Source organism: Gadus macrocephalus, chromosome 10 (genome assembly GCF_031168955.1).
Source record: "Gadus macrocephalus chromosome 10, ASM3116895v1".
NCBI classification, from domain to species: Eukaryota; Metazoa; Chordata; class Actinopteri; order Gadiformes; family Gadidae; genus Gadus; species Gadus macrocephalus.
This window is the reverse complement of record NC_082391.1, coordinates 22659532-22672621: the sequence shown is the minus strand read 5'-3', so window position 1 is coordinate 22672621 and position 13090 is coordinate 22659532. Positions and strand designations below refer to the sequence as shown.

General features: G+C 48.9%; 1 protein-coding gene across 4 annotated transcripts in view; it reads left to right on the top strand.

Annotated features, from left to right (window-relative positions):
* The window catches only part of elf1 (E74-like ETS transcription factor 1), a 43798-nt gene that overhangs the window by 6879 nt on the left and 23829 nt on the right, over positions 1 to 13090 (top strand). For 2 of the 4 annotated variants that reach the window (XM_060063231.1, XM_060063232.1), the window contains exon 1: positions 7 to 410. The exons of 1 other annotated variant lie outside the window; for it this stretch is intronic. The gene's annotated coding sequence lies outside the window, so the exon portion shown is untranslated. Of the gene's footprint in view, positions 1 to 6; positions 411 to 13090 lie in introns of those variants that run through there. One more of the 4 variants, XM_060063229.1, reaches the window with a different exon arrangement.

The window sequence follows — 13090 nt, the reverse complement described above, 5'->3', positions numbered from 1 at the left end:
AATACCGGAGCCCGTCCTGCGCCCTGATTGGTCAGGTGCGAGCGCCGTACCCTGAGGCTGCTCCACCAATGGCAGCGGGGCTGTGTGAGTCACGGGGAGAGGACAAGTTGCTTCACTACACTTCTCCTTTTCAGTTTTTAACAACAGCCATTGCAGCCTTCTTTCTGTGACTTTCCCCAGAACCTATATTGTGTTGACGTGTGCCGAGGGCAGCCATTGGTCCACATCTTTAGCCGGGCGCTCTCCTCTCCGCTCGCAGAGCAAACCGTGGATTACCTTTTTTTTTTTATTCTTCTCTTTTTTCCGGTTCCCTTCACATCTTTTATTGGTACCGTTTTTTTCTGTGCGCGGCTCCAGAGATCTGACCGTCGTTGCCATGGACCCTGACACCCAGACCCAGACCCTCTGAGGTGAGTCCACGTCCCGGTGGGTCCGAGGGTCTCCTGTATCCTATGCTGCTGATGTTCGTTGGAAATATAAAGACGAATTAGCTGATGATGCAAGGGCTGCCTGAAGTCTGTCCTTAACACACCTTAGAGTGGGGTTCAGTGTGTGACCTGGCACGCACAGGACACACCTAGTCCTATTCTATACCACGGGACAGGACCAGAGTAAATAGTGTGTTCTCTGGGTATGCCGGACAGATCTGGAGGTAAAAGCAACCCGTATTTTGAAGCAAATAGCAAATCACACCCAACGCTTGCAATGCTACGACCATGTCACCGACAGGCCACGTGAAATCACGTGTGATGTTATGTTTTTTCACTTCCATGTGATCCACATGTGCTGTATTTCTTTTATACACCTGCCATGTTGTTTTCCTCTTATAATCCGTGACCTTATATGGTGCTTCTGAGCCAGGGCAGGAGCAGCGTTTGCAAGCCCCCTGGCCCAGCCCACATGTGTCTTTCTCTGTGGAGCAATACCAGCAATTATGGGTTGGTTCAATTATGTTTCACCTCTCCCGCTCTCCCCCGTTCGATCGCTCACAATCATGTGCTGTTGCCCTCGTACGTTCTGTAGAAGGGGGTCCTCCTCTCTCTGTAGCTCAGCTCTCGAATTAGGGGTTGACGCTATCGAGTCAGGCAAGTTTAGCGCCACGCATTACCATAACCAATCTTATGGGTTCATCAGTGCAGAATGCTGCTCGTCTTGAAATTCGTGGGTCAGGCAGGTTTTCACTATGATCCATTGTGTGAGTGTTTTGTTGTGGGGTGGCACCTATCCTAGTCTTGTGCGTTCCAGTTCTCTTCTTCTTATTCTTCTTTTTCGTCTTCCAAGAAAGAGTTAAAAAGTAATGCGCTCAACGTTGGTGAACCGAGAAAAAAAACATGTTTGCAGCAGAGATAAAAAGCATGCTTCCTGTTTCTAGACAGACAAACTTTGTGGTCCACAAAAGACGTTTTGCACACATCACTGAATAAACACTGGCCCGGTTTAAGTGACATTTATACAACACACCCAGTCTCTATTGATACTGTGAGTAAACCCTCACAGTCCAGAATAAAATCCTTAACCTGGACATCTCCTTCCTGTTTTGGATATACCTGTCATACATTAACGTGCCCCATCTCCCAGGCCAGTTGATGATTTCATCTTATTGGCATTTGAGATAGATTTTTGCTTAAATGTATGACGTACACCCTTTGAGGCCTCGAGAGGCAGTAACAAAGGAGATTACGACCGAGAGAAAGAGAGACTCAAAACGTACCAAATCTTCTTGCTTCTTCTCGAGCTTGACAGGAGTTCAGAATGAGAACACACTGAGGTTTGGTCCAGTGTGTTCCCCACCTGTACCTCCATCGGCACTGGACCCCTGGCTGAGATATTATCAGTGAAGGGCTCTGTTGTGTCCAATAGGCATGAGTTTGCATTCGGCCGGCCTGTCTAATCATCTTTTATGCCCACCCTGATTTGGCTTGTAAATGAAGCCTCGGGCGGGAGCTGCTGCCAGGTGGGAGCGCACGCACACACACACACACACACACACACACACACACACACACACACACACACACACACACACACACACACACACACACACACACACACACACTGGCTTTGTCTCTCTAATACTCTGACTGATAAGTAAGAAATAGGAGGAAAAGGAGGAGAGGGCAGACAATGGCTTCACACATTGTTTTTTCTTTATTTACCAATTCTACCATAACTACACTATAGTCTGTTCGAGAGGGCTTTTCCTTCCCCCATTACAGGTCCACATTTGGCCACTTGAAGGCCTCAGAGTTAGACTGTGAGGCGGAGAAGGCTTACCCATCACGCTCTGTTTCTAACCGGGTTACCAATAAAGGAGGGTTACACAAAACCTGTGTTCTGTGGACACAGATAATGAAACCACCTGCTTTATGTCTGCCTGGAAGGGAAACGCACGACATGTTGTGTGTTGTCCCCTTCAAGGCTATCCCAGGGTGTTCTGGAGGGGGGAACACAGGTATTCTGCAGATTGATGGATCATGGGATCGACAGCACGATAGATGCCTTGAGGAGGAACGACGATGATTAGGATGAATTATTGGTAGGGATGACCCATGCTCCAGGACGAGTTTCATTGTGTTCTCCCTATGAGAACCTACGGTATGAACGGCAGTGAGCGAAACACAGCAAACAAAACAATGCAGAACTATTACCCATTAGCCATAACCATTAGCTCCCTGCTCTTCTTCTGCTATGATTCATGGCTGCTGTCGAGCAAGGCATTACCAAACCACTAAACAACTGTTGTTTTTCGCATTAGCACGGAGACGTGGTCGTGATTATCTGTTACAGTGCCCGTGTGTGTGTGTCTGTGTGTGTGTCCCACATGAAACACAGAGCCAACACCAAGGCAGAACAGACTCCCTGCGTAAATAAGTCAGAACATTCATTGGGCAACGGCAGGGTAGTGTTGAAACTGTCTCATGTGGAACAGGCTGGGACTGGCAGGCCGCTGTCCTGATGGAGCCTGCGTGTTGGATCCCAGCGGTGGACTCCGTCCAAAGACCCAACCAGTACAACTCACAATCCTGCAGAATGAGGCTTGCCTTGGTTGTTAGACTGCACTACAAATGAAATTGTTCGCGTTGCAATTTCTTTGGGAGGTGTTAAAGTATGCATTCGCAAAGAGCTGGAAGTGATGGGGCTAAATATGATCTCAAGTCTTAAGTAAGCCTTGAATGTTCTTAAATTGAATGACTTCATCTCATTCAGCTGCACATTTTAGAACCACCATGGTTTTGGGCTTGTTCATCAGAGTGCATCATGGGAGTTATTGTTGGTGGTACTCTGCCGTATTCAGAGCACTGAAGAGTGTGGTACTGTCAGATCAGGAACATATGAAGACCGTAACCAACCGCCTTCATTTTGTCCCGTCTCACATGAGAAGCGCTCTAGCAGTTACAAACACGACAAGGATGCCCCATAATGACAAATAATATCCAGATGATTTACTAAACCTACAAGAAAAAAAAAGACTAACAACATAATATATATTCCAAATGCTCTTATGCTACCAAAATGGCCGCGGCCATTGCAATCTGGCATCGCCATGGATACGCCTTGTGGAGCATCACCTTCGCTTGAACCTAAAACCTAATTATCCCCTCCCACCCTGATATTCCCTTTTTCTTTTCTTCATCAAATCCCTCAGGACTGGGCAGGGTGTATGTCAACTCCCAGGAGTCTTAATGGCCGGTATTCTGATGATATAGACTATCAGGGCACACCTCTTGATAAAACACTCACACAGGGCTTGTTATGCAACGTATCAACACATTAGGCCGGTCCCAGTCAGACAGGGGGTGTAGGGGGGTGTAAGCCACTAACTCTACACTAATCGCCACTGGTATAATTTACTACACAAAGCTTGACATGGGCCAATCCAGAATGGAACATAAGCAAAGGCAAATATTGCAGGCACAGGTTGATCAAACAGTTGCACAAGATCACATGTAATCTTCTAAATGACCAGGTGCCCAGATCTGATACGACACAATTCAATTAGAATCGTGAACCGCGGTTACAGAGATAGTTCTCTATGTCTCCACAATATCCAGTCAAAGAAGGACATGTACCAAGGTCTGGGCGGCACGTTTACGCTACCATATAATAATTTTCACTACCTTGTTCTCATTCTCATTAATTTTTTTTAAACAAACAAACCATTACCCATAGGTCCACTGTGAGGCAACATGGCCGCCGCCACCGCCGCTGTTATCCCAGGTGGTTTCCCCGTGATGACTTGGCAGAAAGAACACAGTACATGCATGTGTCCTTCAGCCCGGCGGATGTGTCACAGCTCCAGCCCAGCGCGCTACTCGCCTCGTGGTTTTTTCCAGTTCGTGTCGGTTCCGCCCTGCATGATGTCATCATAGTGCTTCAGACGCCAGTCTTTGACTCCGAGGAGAGACGCGGCCGGCACACAGTCTCCAGTGGACTGACGACATTTTATATTCATAAATTCATCTGGGGATGAACTATTCATCCCCAGGTTCTCGTGGTGCTGGATTACCCGAGTGTCCGTTAACCTCTTAAAGACCACTGTGTACGCGATGGGACGGATGCAGCATGAAGCACTATTATTAAGTTTTGTACGATGATTTTATGTTGAAAGGTTGCAAGGATTTATTAAAATATTGACAACAATGTGTAACATCTCCTATGATACCAATGTCATAAACACTGACATTAAAGGTACTTACAGGTACTCAGGAGTTAATAAGATGATTATATTCAATATCTCTGCAAAGGAGTTCCGGAATTTGGTTCTGTGTCGTCGGAGGCCTTTGGCCAAAGACTCTTCCACGCTGGTGCAATGGAGTCAGAGGCTTGAGTTTCAGTGAGCACCGAGCCTCGGGACGGCTTTGGATGGTCATGGCGTCACAACTCACTCACTGCTGAGTAATGCTTGTCTCAGTAGCACTCAGACATCATCATCATATGGATATTACTATGGATGTGTAACCCTAGCTTTATTTCTTTCATTTGAACCCGATCCAGAATACAGCTCGGCACTTTATGCCTCTAACTGCTCTCAGAGCATCAGAGGCTTTTCAAAGTGCTGAGATGTAGATGTCACAATGTTGGTTTTGTGGTGGTCACAGTGTGCAGGAGGAAAAAAGCTAAGAAACGAACAACAGCACATGGTGGTTTCACTGCAACTGAAATGGAAAATCCGGGCGAAAGACGTGTTTTTAATGAAATACTTTACATTATGTTTCATCAACAAGATGTGCTCACCGACGCAGGCAAATGTGTGCACACACACACACACACACACACACACACACACACACACACACACACACACACACACACACACACACACACACACACACTCTCTCCATAGATGGATGGAAAAGAAGATGAGAAAGCATATCGACAGTACATTACATTTATTCAGCCGGTCTAATTCTGCACATTCCTAAATCCGTTTTTCTTGATGCTGAAAGATAAAACCATCACAGCTCAGGTAAAGACTAGCGATAAAACATTGAACTTGTTTCAAAACACTAGCCGTCTCTGTCTTCCAGGTCCTTAGGTAGCAGACCTAACCATAAAACAAACCCTAAATAAGTGACGTGAGGCAGAAAACAAATACACAACCCATCATAAAACCTTCTTAAAATCAGTTGACAGCAGTAGACACTATCCCTATCTACCATTATGTCTTCAGATGTGCAGCTGAACAAAAAGTGTTTATAATGCAGCATAATATCATGCTCTGATCGGGGGGGGGGGGTCAGGGACCACAGCCGTCATTCTGGCCCAGAGATGAACATGCAGGCAGGCCTGATCGTTCTCCTGTTAAAGTGAACCTCCCTTTCTGCTCCACCTTTCATTCAAATAACTCCCAGGGCTCCCGGTGGAACACGTGTCTCCAGTAAACAGTCATTTGACTTTCTTCTGAGCTTTAAATTATAAACCGCCATGCCTCAGCTCATCTCACCGTGAAGGGCATCTGGGTCTGGTTTCACGTAGAAAACAATGCTGAGAATTAGTCCTAGTCTGGCCGCGGTGATGTGCAGTTTGTCTGCTGTCGTCTCGATGTATTCAGTGTAGGATAATTACGTTACGAAGGAGACGTTATGCGGCGCGCCCCTTTGTCTGTTCGGCATCCGTGGGAATGCAGGTTGGTTTGTGGCTGGTTGTCGAGCTCGTCCAGCAGCCTGTTAAACGTACAGGCCGTTCTATAGTGACTGAGGCCCACCTGCCGCAGCCCGCCCACCAGACGGCCTTCTTTACGGGCCCGCTCCCTCTGTCTGTCGCCGAGCAACAGCCACTCCTTGTTTACCGATGTCTTTCTGCTCGTGGTTCTCATCAGGGTGAGATAAGCCCCGGCCCAAACTGGAGCGGAGGCAAAGGTGGCCACTGGGATACAGTGGGGCTGCTACCAGTGGTCATGTGGCGCTACGACCCAGTGGTTACATCCAGTGATGGTTGATCGGTCATCCACTCCTCGGCCTCACCGCTATGAGACTCAAGGGTTTGTGATGAGGGAGGAAAAACGATGAATCATTCTAAATGATATCATCGCATTGCATTTTTACCTCAATTATCCCTTTTATGCATCATATCGATTTTTCCATTGCTAAACAACATCAACTGAACCTGTTATGTAACCAGAGGCATCCTCTGTGTCTGCCTGACCAGGCAGTTCATGTCCCTTTGCCCTGAGATTGAGGCGCCAATTCCTGACCTTCCATCTCATAATTCCCTCTGTGATATTCTTAGCAGTCTCAAATGTCTATATCATATCTGGCATTTCTTTGAACATTATCCGTATCTATAATTAAGTGAGTTAGTGACGTGCTGCCCTTGTTGTTCTTTTATTATTTTTCGCGTAAATACTGCTGAATAAAGGCTGAGGCCTCCTGTGGCCCCTTTTACCTTTTCCTTCATACCTTTAGCGTACTTGAATGGTTGTGTAATCATGACAGGACCGTGACCGGCGTTCTGACAAAGACGCTATACGTCAGGCATTCTTCCGATTACTAACGGTATATCGGAAGGACCTGTTGGTTCAGTCCCACGGCTTTAAAGAAACTCGTATGTTCGGCGTCACCTGAGTTCAAGGAATTAGCCGCCCTGGGTCAGCAGAGGAGATATTTTTTTTAGTGGCTTTGAGATTAGATTAGCAGCCATTGGACGCTGATCGCGGGAAGCGGCCTAACGTAGTGTAACATAGCCTGTGAATCAGTTAAACATTCTCCATGCTGCTCTGCTTTCTTGGTTTTTGGAGGCGCTGTCAAGTTGAAGTCCTTTACAAACAGGGGGACACTGAGCCAGAAAAGCCTGAGGTGGACGCACACGAAACAAAGTGTTTGAATGCGTTGTCTGAATCTGATGTTGACCGTGATGTAGATGTCGAGTTTCAATCCAGATCCACCGGCAGCTCCCCTCAGGATAAAACAAACCTCCTCATCCTCAACCTCCGCGAAGAGGGGGACACCGACTGAGTTGTGTTCCATTGGGTTTGAAGGCGGGTTGCTCCATCCTAACGTGCGGTCGTGCCGTCCCATGCATACCTCTCCCCCGGTGGACACACGGCGGTGTGTATGTCCAGACCTGTTTGGTATGCAGCGCTCCTCTCCGCTACGCCTCCATCCCCCGGCCCGACGCCACCTCCACGCATGCCTGATGCTCGTGGCCTTGTTCATCGTATACCCTCGCGCTGGGTGGGGCTCAGGAAACATGCAGTCAGACCGTATTTATAGCACAACAATGTGCTAGTTGAGTACCGTGTTTTTATTTTTTACGCTTGGTTGGGTGAATGCTTTTTGCTTCGTGTTGTCGGTGCCATGCTTGCGTTTTGTTTTGACGCCTCCGCCCGCCCTGAGATCTCTGCCAGCTCGCCTGTGCTGTGACATGTCCGTGTTGGTAGGAGTGTCAACAGGGGAGGGCTGGAGCAGGGCCGTTTCACAACGCGCTCGATACAATGGTTCGTTTTTTGGTCTTGGACTGTCATGAGGTGTCTCAGTTTGAACACGTTTCTTTCGAGAAGATAGTTTCAAGAGATGAATTTGAATTTGATTAGTTATATTACACACCCGCATGTGCAGGTCGTGGATGTGAATCTATCACAGAGGTACTCGTTGATTCAAGAGTAGCCTGATTAAGATGAACCAACGAATGTGTGTCAAAACAAAAAGCCCCGTGCATCCTGCGTCACAAGGCCCTGTCGAAGGTGTGCTCAATCACGCTCATGACACACTTCCAGACCAAGAGTTTAACATCTAATACAATTTGAGCTGAAAATATGAATGCAAGAAGTGTGTGTGTGTGTGTGTGTGTGTGTGTGTGTGTGTGTGTGTGTGTGTGTGTGTGTGTGTGTGTGTGTGTGTGTGTGTGTGTGTGTGTGTGTGTGTGTGTGTGTGTGTGTGTGTGTGTGTGTCACGATGCAGAACAACCATTATGCAACGCAGTCGGCTTGCACATCGTCACAGGCACAAGCCCTCCAGACGAATCGTGAAAACATGAGGACATCAAGGGTAGAGAGAGAGAGAGATGTGTTTTCTCAAACCTTGCTTCAATTGCCTGACCTCTTTACACAACTCTTTACGGCCTCTACCTACTTGAGACATGTGGCCTGTTTCCACTTAAAAGAAGACTTTCAACTAAATGGTTTGACCTGTAAGGTGGTTTACTTAGTGGAATGGCTCTACTATGTCATCTGATAGAGAAGACCTGCTTGTCTGTATTCGCCAAACAGACTTAGATGTAGCTATAGATCAAAGGGCCATAATGTGATGATGTTGGAACATGTAGTTATAGTTGTATACATGGCCTGGTGGTATGTAGGTGGCTGGGAGTCATTCCGTGTGATTGGATGATTCAATCGCTACCCTGACATTTGAAAAAATGCGGGGCAGCCGTCCTGTACGTTCATACCACACAGCTCTGGTCTTATATGCATCGCTCCAAAAACAGAGAGGCATCTGTGAAATGCTGCCACGGGAACGACAAGGGGTTTTCTGATCAGTTCTGTAAGACCAAAGGAAGGGGAGGCTTGCTCCGTTTGTTCAGAGGGGGTGAAGCCACCCCATGTCGAAACAGACAGTAGTGTTGTGTGTGTTGTGTTGGGTGGGGTTGTGTGTTTTCAAGTCTTGTGCGTTTGCTTTGTGGACGAGGGGGTTTCGGATAAGAAGAGGCAGGGGTGCGTTCTGCAGCCCTGTGGCCTGCTTTGCAGTTCACCACTATGGTTGTCGTGAACCAGGCCAAATGTGTATGTGCACGTGAGCTTAATGTCTGTGTGCACATGTTAACGTGCAAGGGTGGCTCCTTAACTGAACGTGTGAACTCATTAGCTGGATCCATGGTAACAGGGTTTAGTTTATCTTTGATTTCATCAACATGTAGCTGTACCTGTTAAGGCCTCTGTTTGTATGTTGGTGTCTTGTTGTTATTGAATCCCTCGGTGGTAATTGCATTTAGCTATTTATTTATATTGCAAGAAATGTAATTATTAAAATAGGAACATGAAAAACGTATATATTAGGAATGAATGAACTACTAAATAAAGCTTTTTGTGGAAGCTGTGACTATCTCACGGTTGAATGTGTCTTGCATATGTTTTCACTAAAGGCTAAATGTTGAGGCCTAAAATAATACAGTATTTTCGGAGTAGCTCAGCAAACGAGAGGGGGAGTGAAATAACTTTCCACACTTGCGTCTCTTTTTTTCTCTGAATGTGGTCTAACAGACAGGAAGTAGCAGAACCCACCGCGTGGTGATGCATTTCCTGTGAGCGCTCGATTCACAGGTCAGCCTGTTTCTTTTCCTCTGCACAGCCTCTTTCAACCATATCTACCGTTTCAGGTAATTCTGCTATTCACATCGTTCTTACCAAGTTCCACCAAACCAACAGGAGATTATCTCCTGTCGCTTGTAACAAATGGGCAACATAATAAAGTTCTTGTGTGAAATGCAGAAAGTCTGTCATACAATCCCCCAAAAGGGGAACTAATCTCAGGGAGCTGCAGTCTCTCCACTGAACTCTGGACTGGGTGTTGCTCTCCACTCACTGTGCTGAAAGCTGAAGTCAAGTCCTTGTTTTGTCAGCAGTCCCCTGCTCCCAGACCGAATCCTCCACCCCATTAGTTAGTTATTAGCGAGTTAGCGGACCCGGTTGCCTGTCGCAGGAGGGCCTGATTCCCCCCACAGCCCGGGGGAGAGAGTGGAAATTTACAAGAATTGCGAGAGATGAGATTAAATCCATTCTCCCCCTGAAAGCACACGCTGGAGGTGACGTTTTCCCTCTCGCCTGCCGGTCTCCCGCTGCAGATGGTTGGTATGCTAATCGACCTAGCATGCTCCTCCTCAGACTTTTGCTCATGCTCTTCCCCACACACAGACACACACACACACACACACACACACACACACACACACACACACACACACACACACACACACACACACACACACACACACCTTGCCACACACCCACACACACCCACGCACATGTACGAACGCATCCACATGAGGAGAGGCATACTTTCACGAGCTGACGTAAGGCTGGTCCCAGCCCCGGTCGAGTACGTCCCCTGCCTGCTGGCCCGTCAGGGATGCCTTGCTCAGCGGTCCCGTGCCCCCCTGCTGGGGGCAGGAGGGCTGGTGGAGGAGCCAGCAAGTGGTGAGCAACATGGTAAAACATGTCTCGTTGTGCAACAACGCCACCGGTGAGTAAAACATGGACTGTGTGTTGATGTGTGTTTTGAAGGGACTGCTTTTGAAGTACGTTCTGCAACAGGTATTTGCGTACGTCGTTTAGTTTTATGTCCACAGCAGTAGAGAAAACAATCCTCTCTCCATCCCCCACCCTCCTCCTCCACTCTCCTCCTCCCCTCCTCCTCCCCTCCTCCTCCACCCTCCTCCTCCCCTCCTCCTCCACCCTCCTGCATGTGTTCTTTGTCGAGGGTTGAATCAACTCACTTAATTACTGTCGTGCACGGTGTTGCATTAGCAAACACCTCGTGGGACTACGACCTTTCCTTTACCATGTTGTATAATTCACAGTCCGCCTCCCGCCCGCAGATTAACTCAGGATCCAGAATCCATGAAGACTTTCCCAGTAGAGTAGAAGGGATGAACCTTCCCTTTTTGGGAACAGTTTTTCTTTTCGCATTTTAGTTATTATTTCACTTGGGGGGCAGCCGGGATTCTCATTATTTTTGTGCTGTTTTAGCACAACAGCGTCTAATCTTACCCGGGCAGATAGGCTTCCAGAAATAGCGTTGAGGGTCGTCTGATATCCACATGAAGCTATCTTCTGCAGCGCGGCCGCACCACTGAGTCATTTCCTTTCCACAACTCGAAACCGCTTACTTCGGCTTGCCCCGAATACGGTGACCGCGGGAACAGCTCTTTCGCACGGAGCCTTTCCTCTGACTTAGAACCTGAATCACCCCCATAGACCCACTCACTCATTCACTTCAGTTGACTCATACGAAACAAGAAAAGGCTTTTTAGAGGTTTGCCTGCTAAGTTGATGTTGGGCTCAAGATGAACATTCACAGACCATTAAGGGCCTGCATCAAACAAACCCTGGCTGTGTTCGGTCTTGATCGATTTACTCATTCGCTGATTGATTCATTAATTTATTGGAGCTGTGACTGTCGTCTGCTGGTGTTCACCGTCGATGTTGACGGTCGAAAGTGTTATCCTTAACACCTCTACATACGCACTCCCTTTCCTGTCTAGCCTTGTGGCCTTAAATCCCGGAATAGTTGCGAAATTCCAGGAATTCCCAGAGTCTGTACTGAGCGGCTGACTGGAAGGACCTTCAGGCTTCTTCCTGTCGCTCAGTGGCTCTGGGTCCGCACGAAGCTGCATCTCATCCCGTCCTCTCCTCCTTACCCTCCTGTGGCTCGCCTCATCTCTTCCCGGTGTCTCTTCCCAGAAATTCCCCCATTTCCCTCCCTGCCCATGACCGGCCCTCTCCGCCCTCTCCCTGCCCCTGACCGGCCCTCTCCGCCCACTCCCGTCCTGCGATCGCTTCGCTGCAGTCACGCTGCCCGAGTCGCGCTGCTCCTCTCGGGAGAACCAACAGCGTGTTTTGTAACCTGAGCTGTAAAATGCCGATAAGAGTTTTGCCCGGTCCTGTTTTTTTTCCCTTGTATTCACCCCACAATGTTTGCACTCGCACACATCGACGGTGACTCACTGCAGAGTCATTCAATTGGCTTAAATTACCTCCTTTCATGGTCAACAATGAGCTCAGCTGAGGAGGCTGAGAGGAGCGCGGGGCGGAGGGGGGGCAGGGGGGGGGGGAGGGGGGGGAGGGGGGGGGGAGGGGGGGGGGAGGGGGGGGCAGGGGGGGGGAGGGGGTGGAGCGCTCTTTTGGGAACGCTTGCGTTTGTTCCCGATGATTCCTGACTCTAATTTGTTGCTACCCCGCCGCGCCCGCAGGGTACGTGCTGCCGGGCGGGGGGGGGGGGGGTCCACTCGGCCCCTCGGAGGGAGACAAAAGGCTGACACACAATCTACAAAAACAGCTTTGGGGTAACTGGAGGGAGTGGTGGTGGAGGTGGTGGTGGTGGTGGTGGTGGTGGTGGTGGTGGTGGTCGAGGTGGAGGGTGGGGGAGCATCACATTGCTGGAGTCACATGACGTCCCGGTGGAGCAGTAATGTGTGAGCCGTGCTAAAACACTCTCACGACAGGCCCCTCCCAGACACCCGCTCTGCTTGCTGTGCAAAGTGTGATGCATTGGATCAAGCTCCCAAAGCGTCGCTCTCCCCTCCCGGTCTCTTACTCAGGCTCTCCCCCTCGTCTTCCTCCCCCTCGTCTTCCTCTTCCTCTTCCTCTTCCTCCCCCTCCTCCTCCTCCTCCTCCTCCTCCTCTTCCTCCCCCTCCTCCTCCTCATCCTCCTCCGCGTCGGGTCTTGCATGCTGACGTAGCGAAGCCTCACAGTCCGGCCTGTGTGTGGGGACAAGGCCGATGTTGTCATGTGCCTCTGGATAATGTGTAGCCTAATGGCTCGGCGATTCTGTTGTATCTCTGCCCTCGCTGAACAGCCCTGCCAACTGGGGCACTGGCACTGGCACTGGCACTGGCACTGGCACTGGCTTGGGGAGGATATGACCGATACTGGGA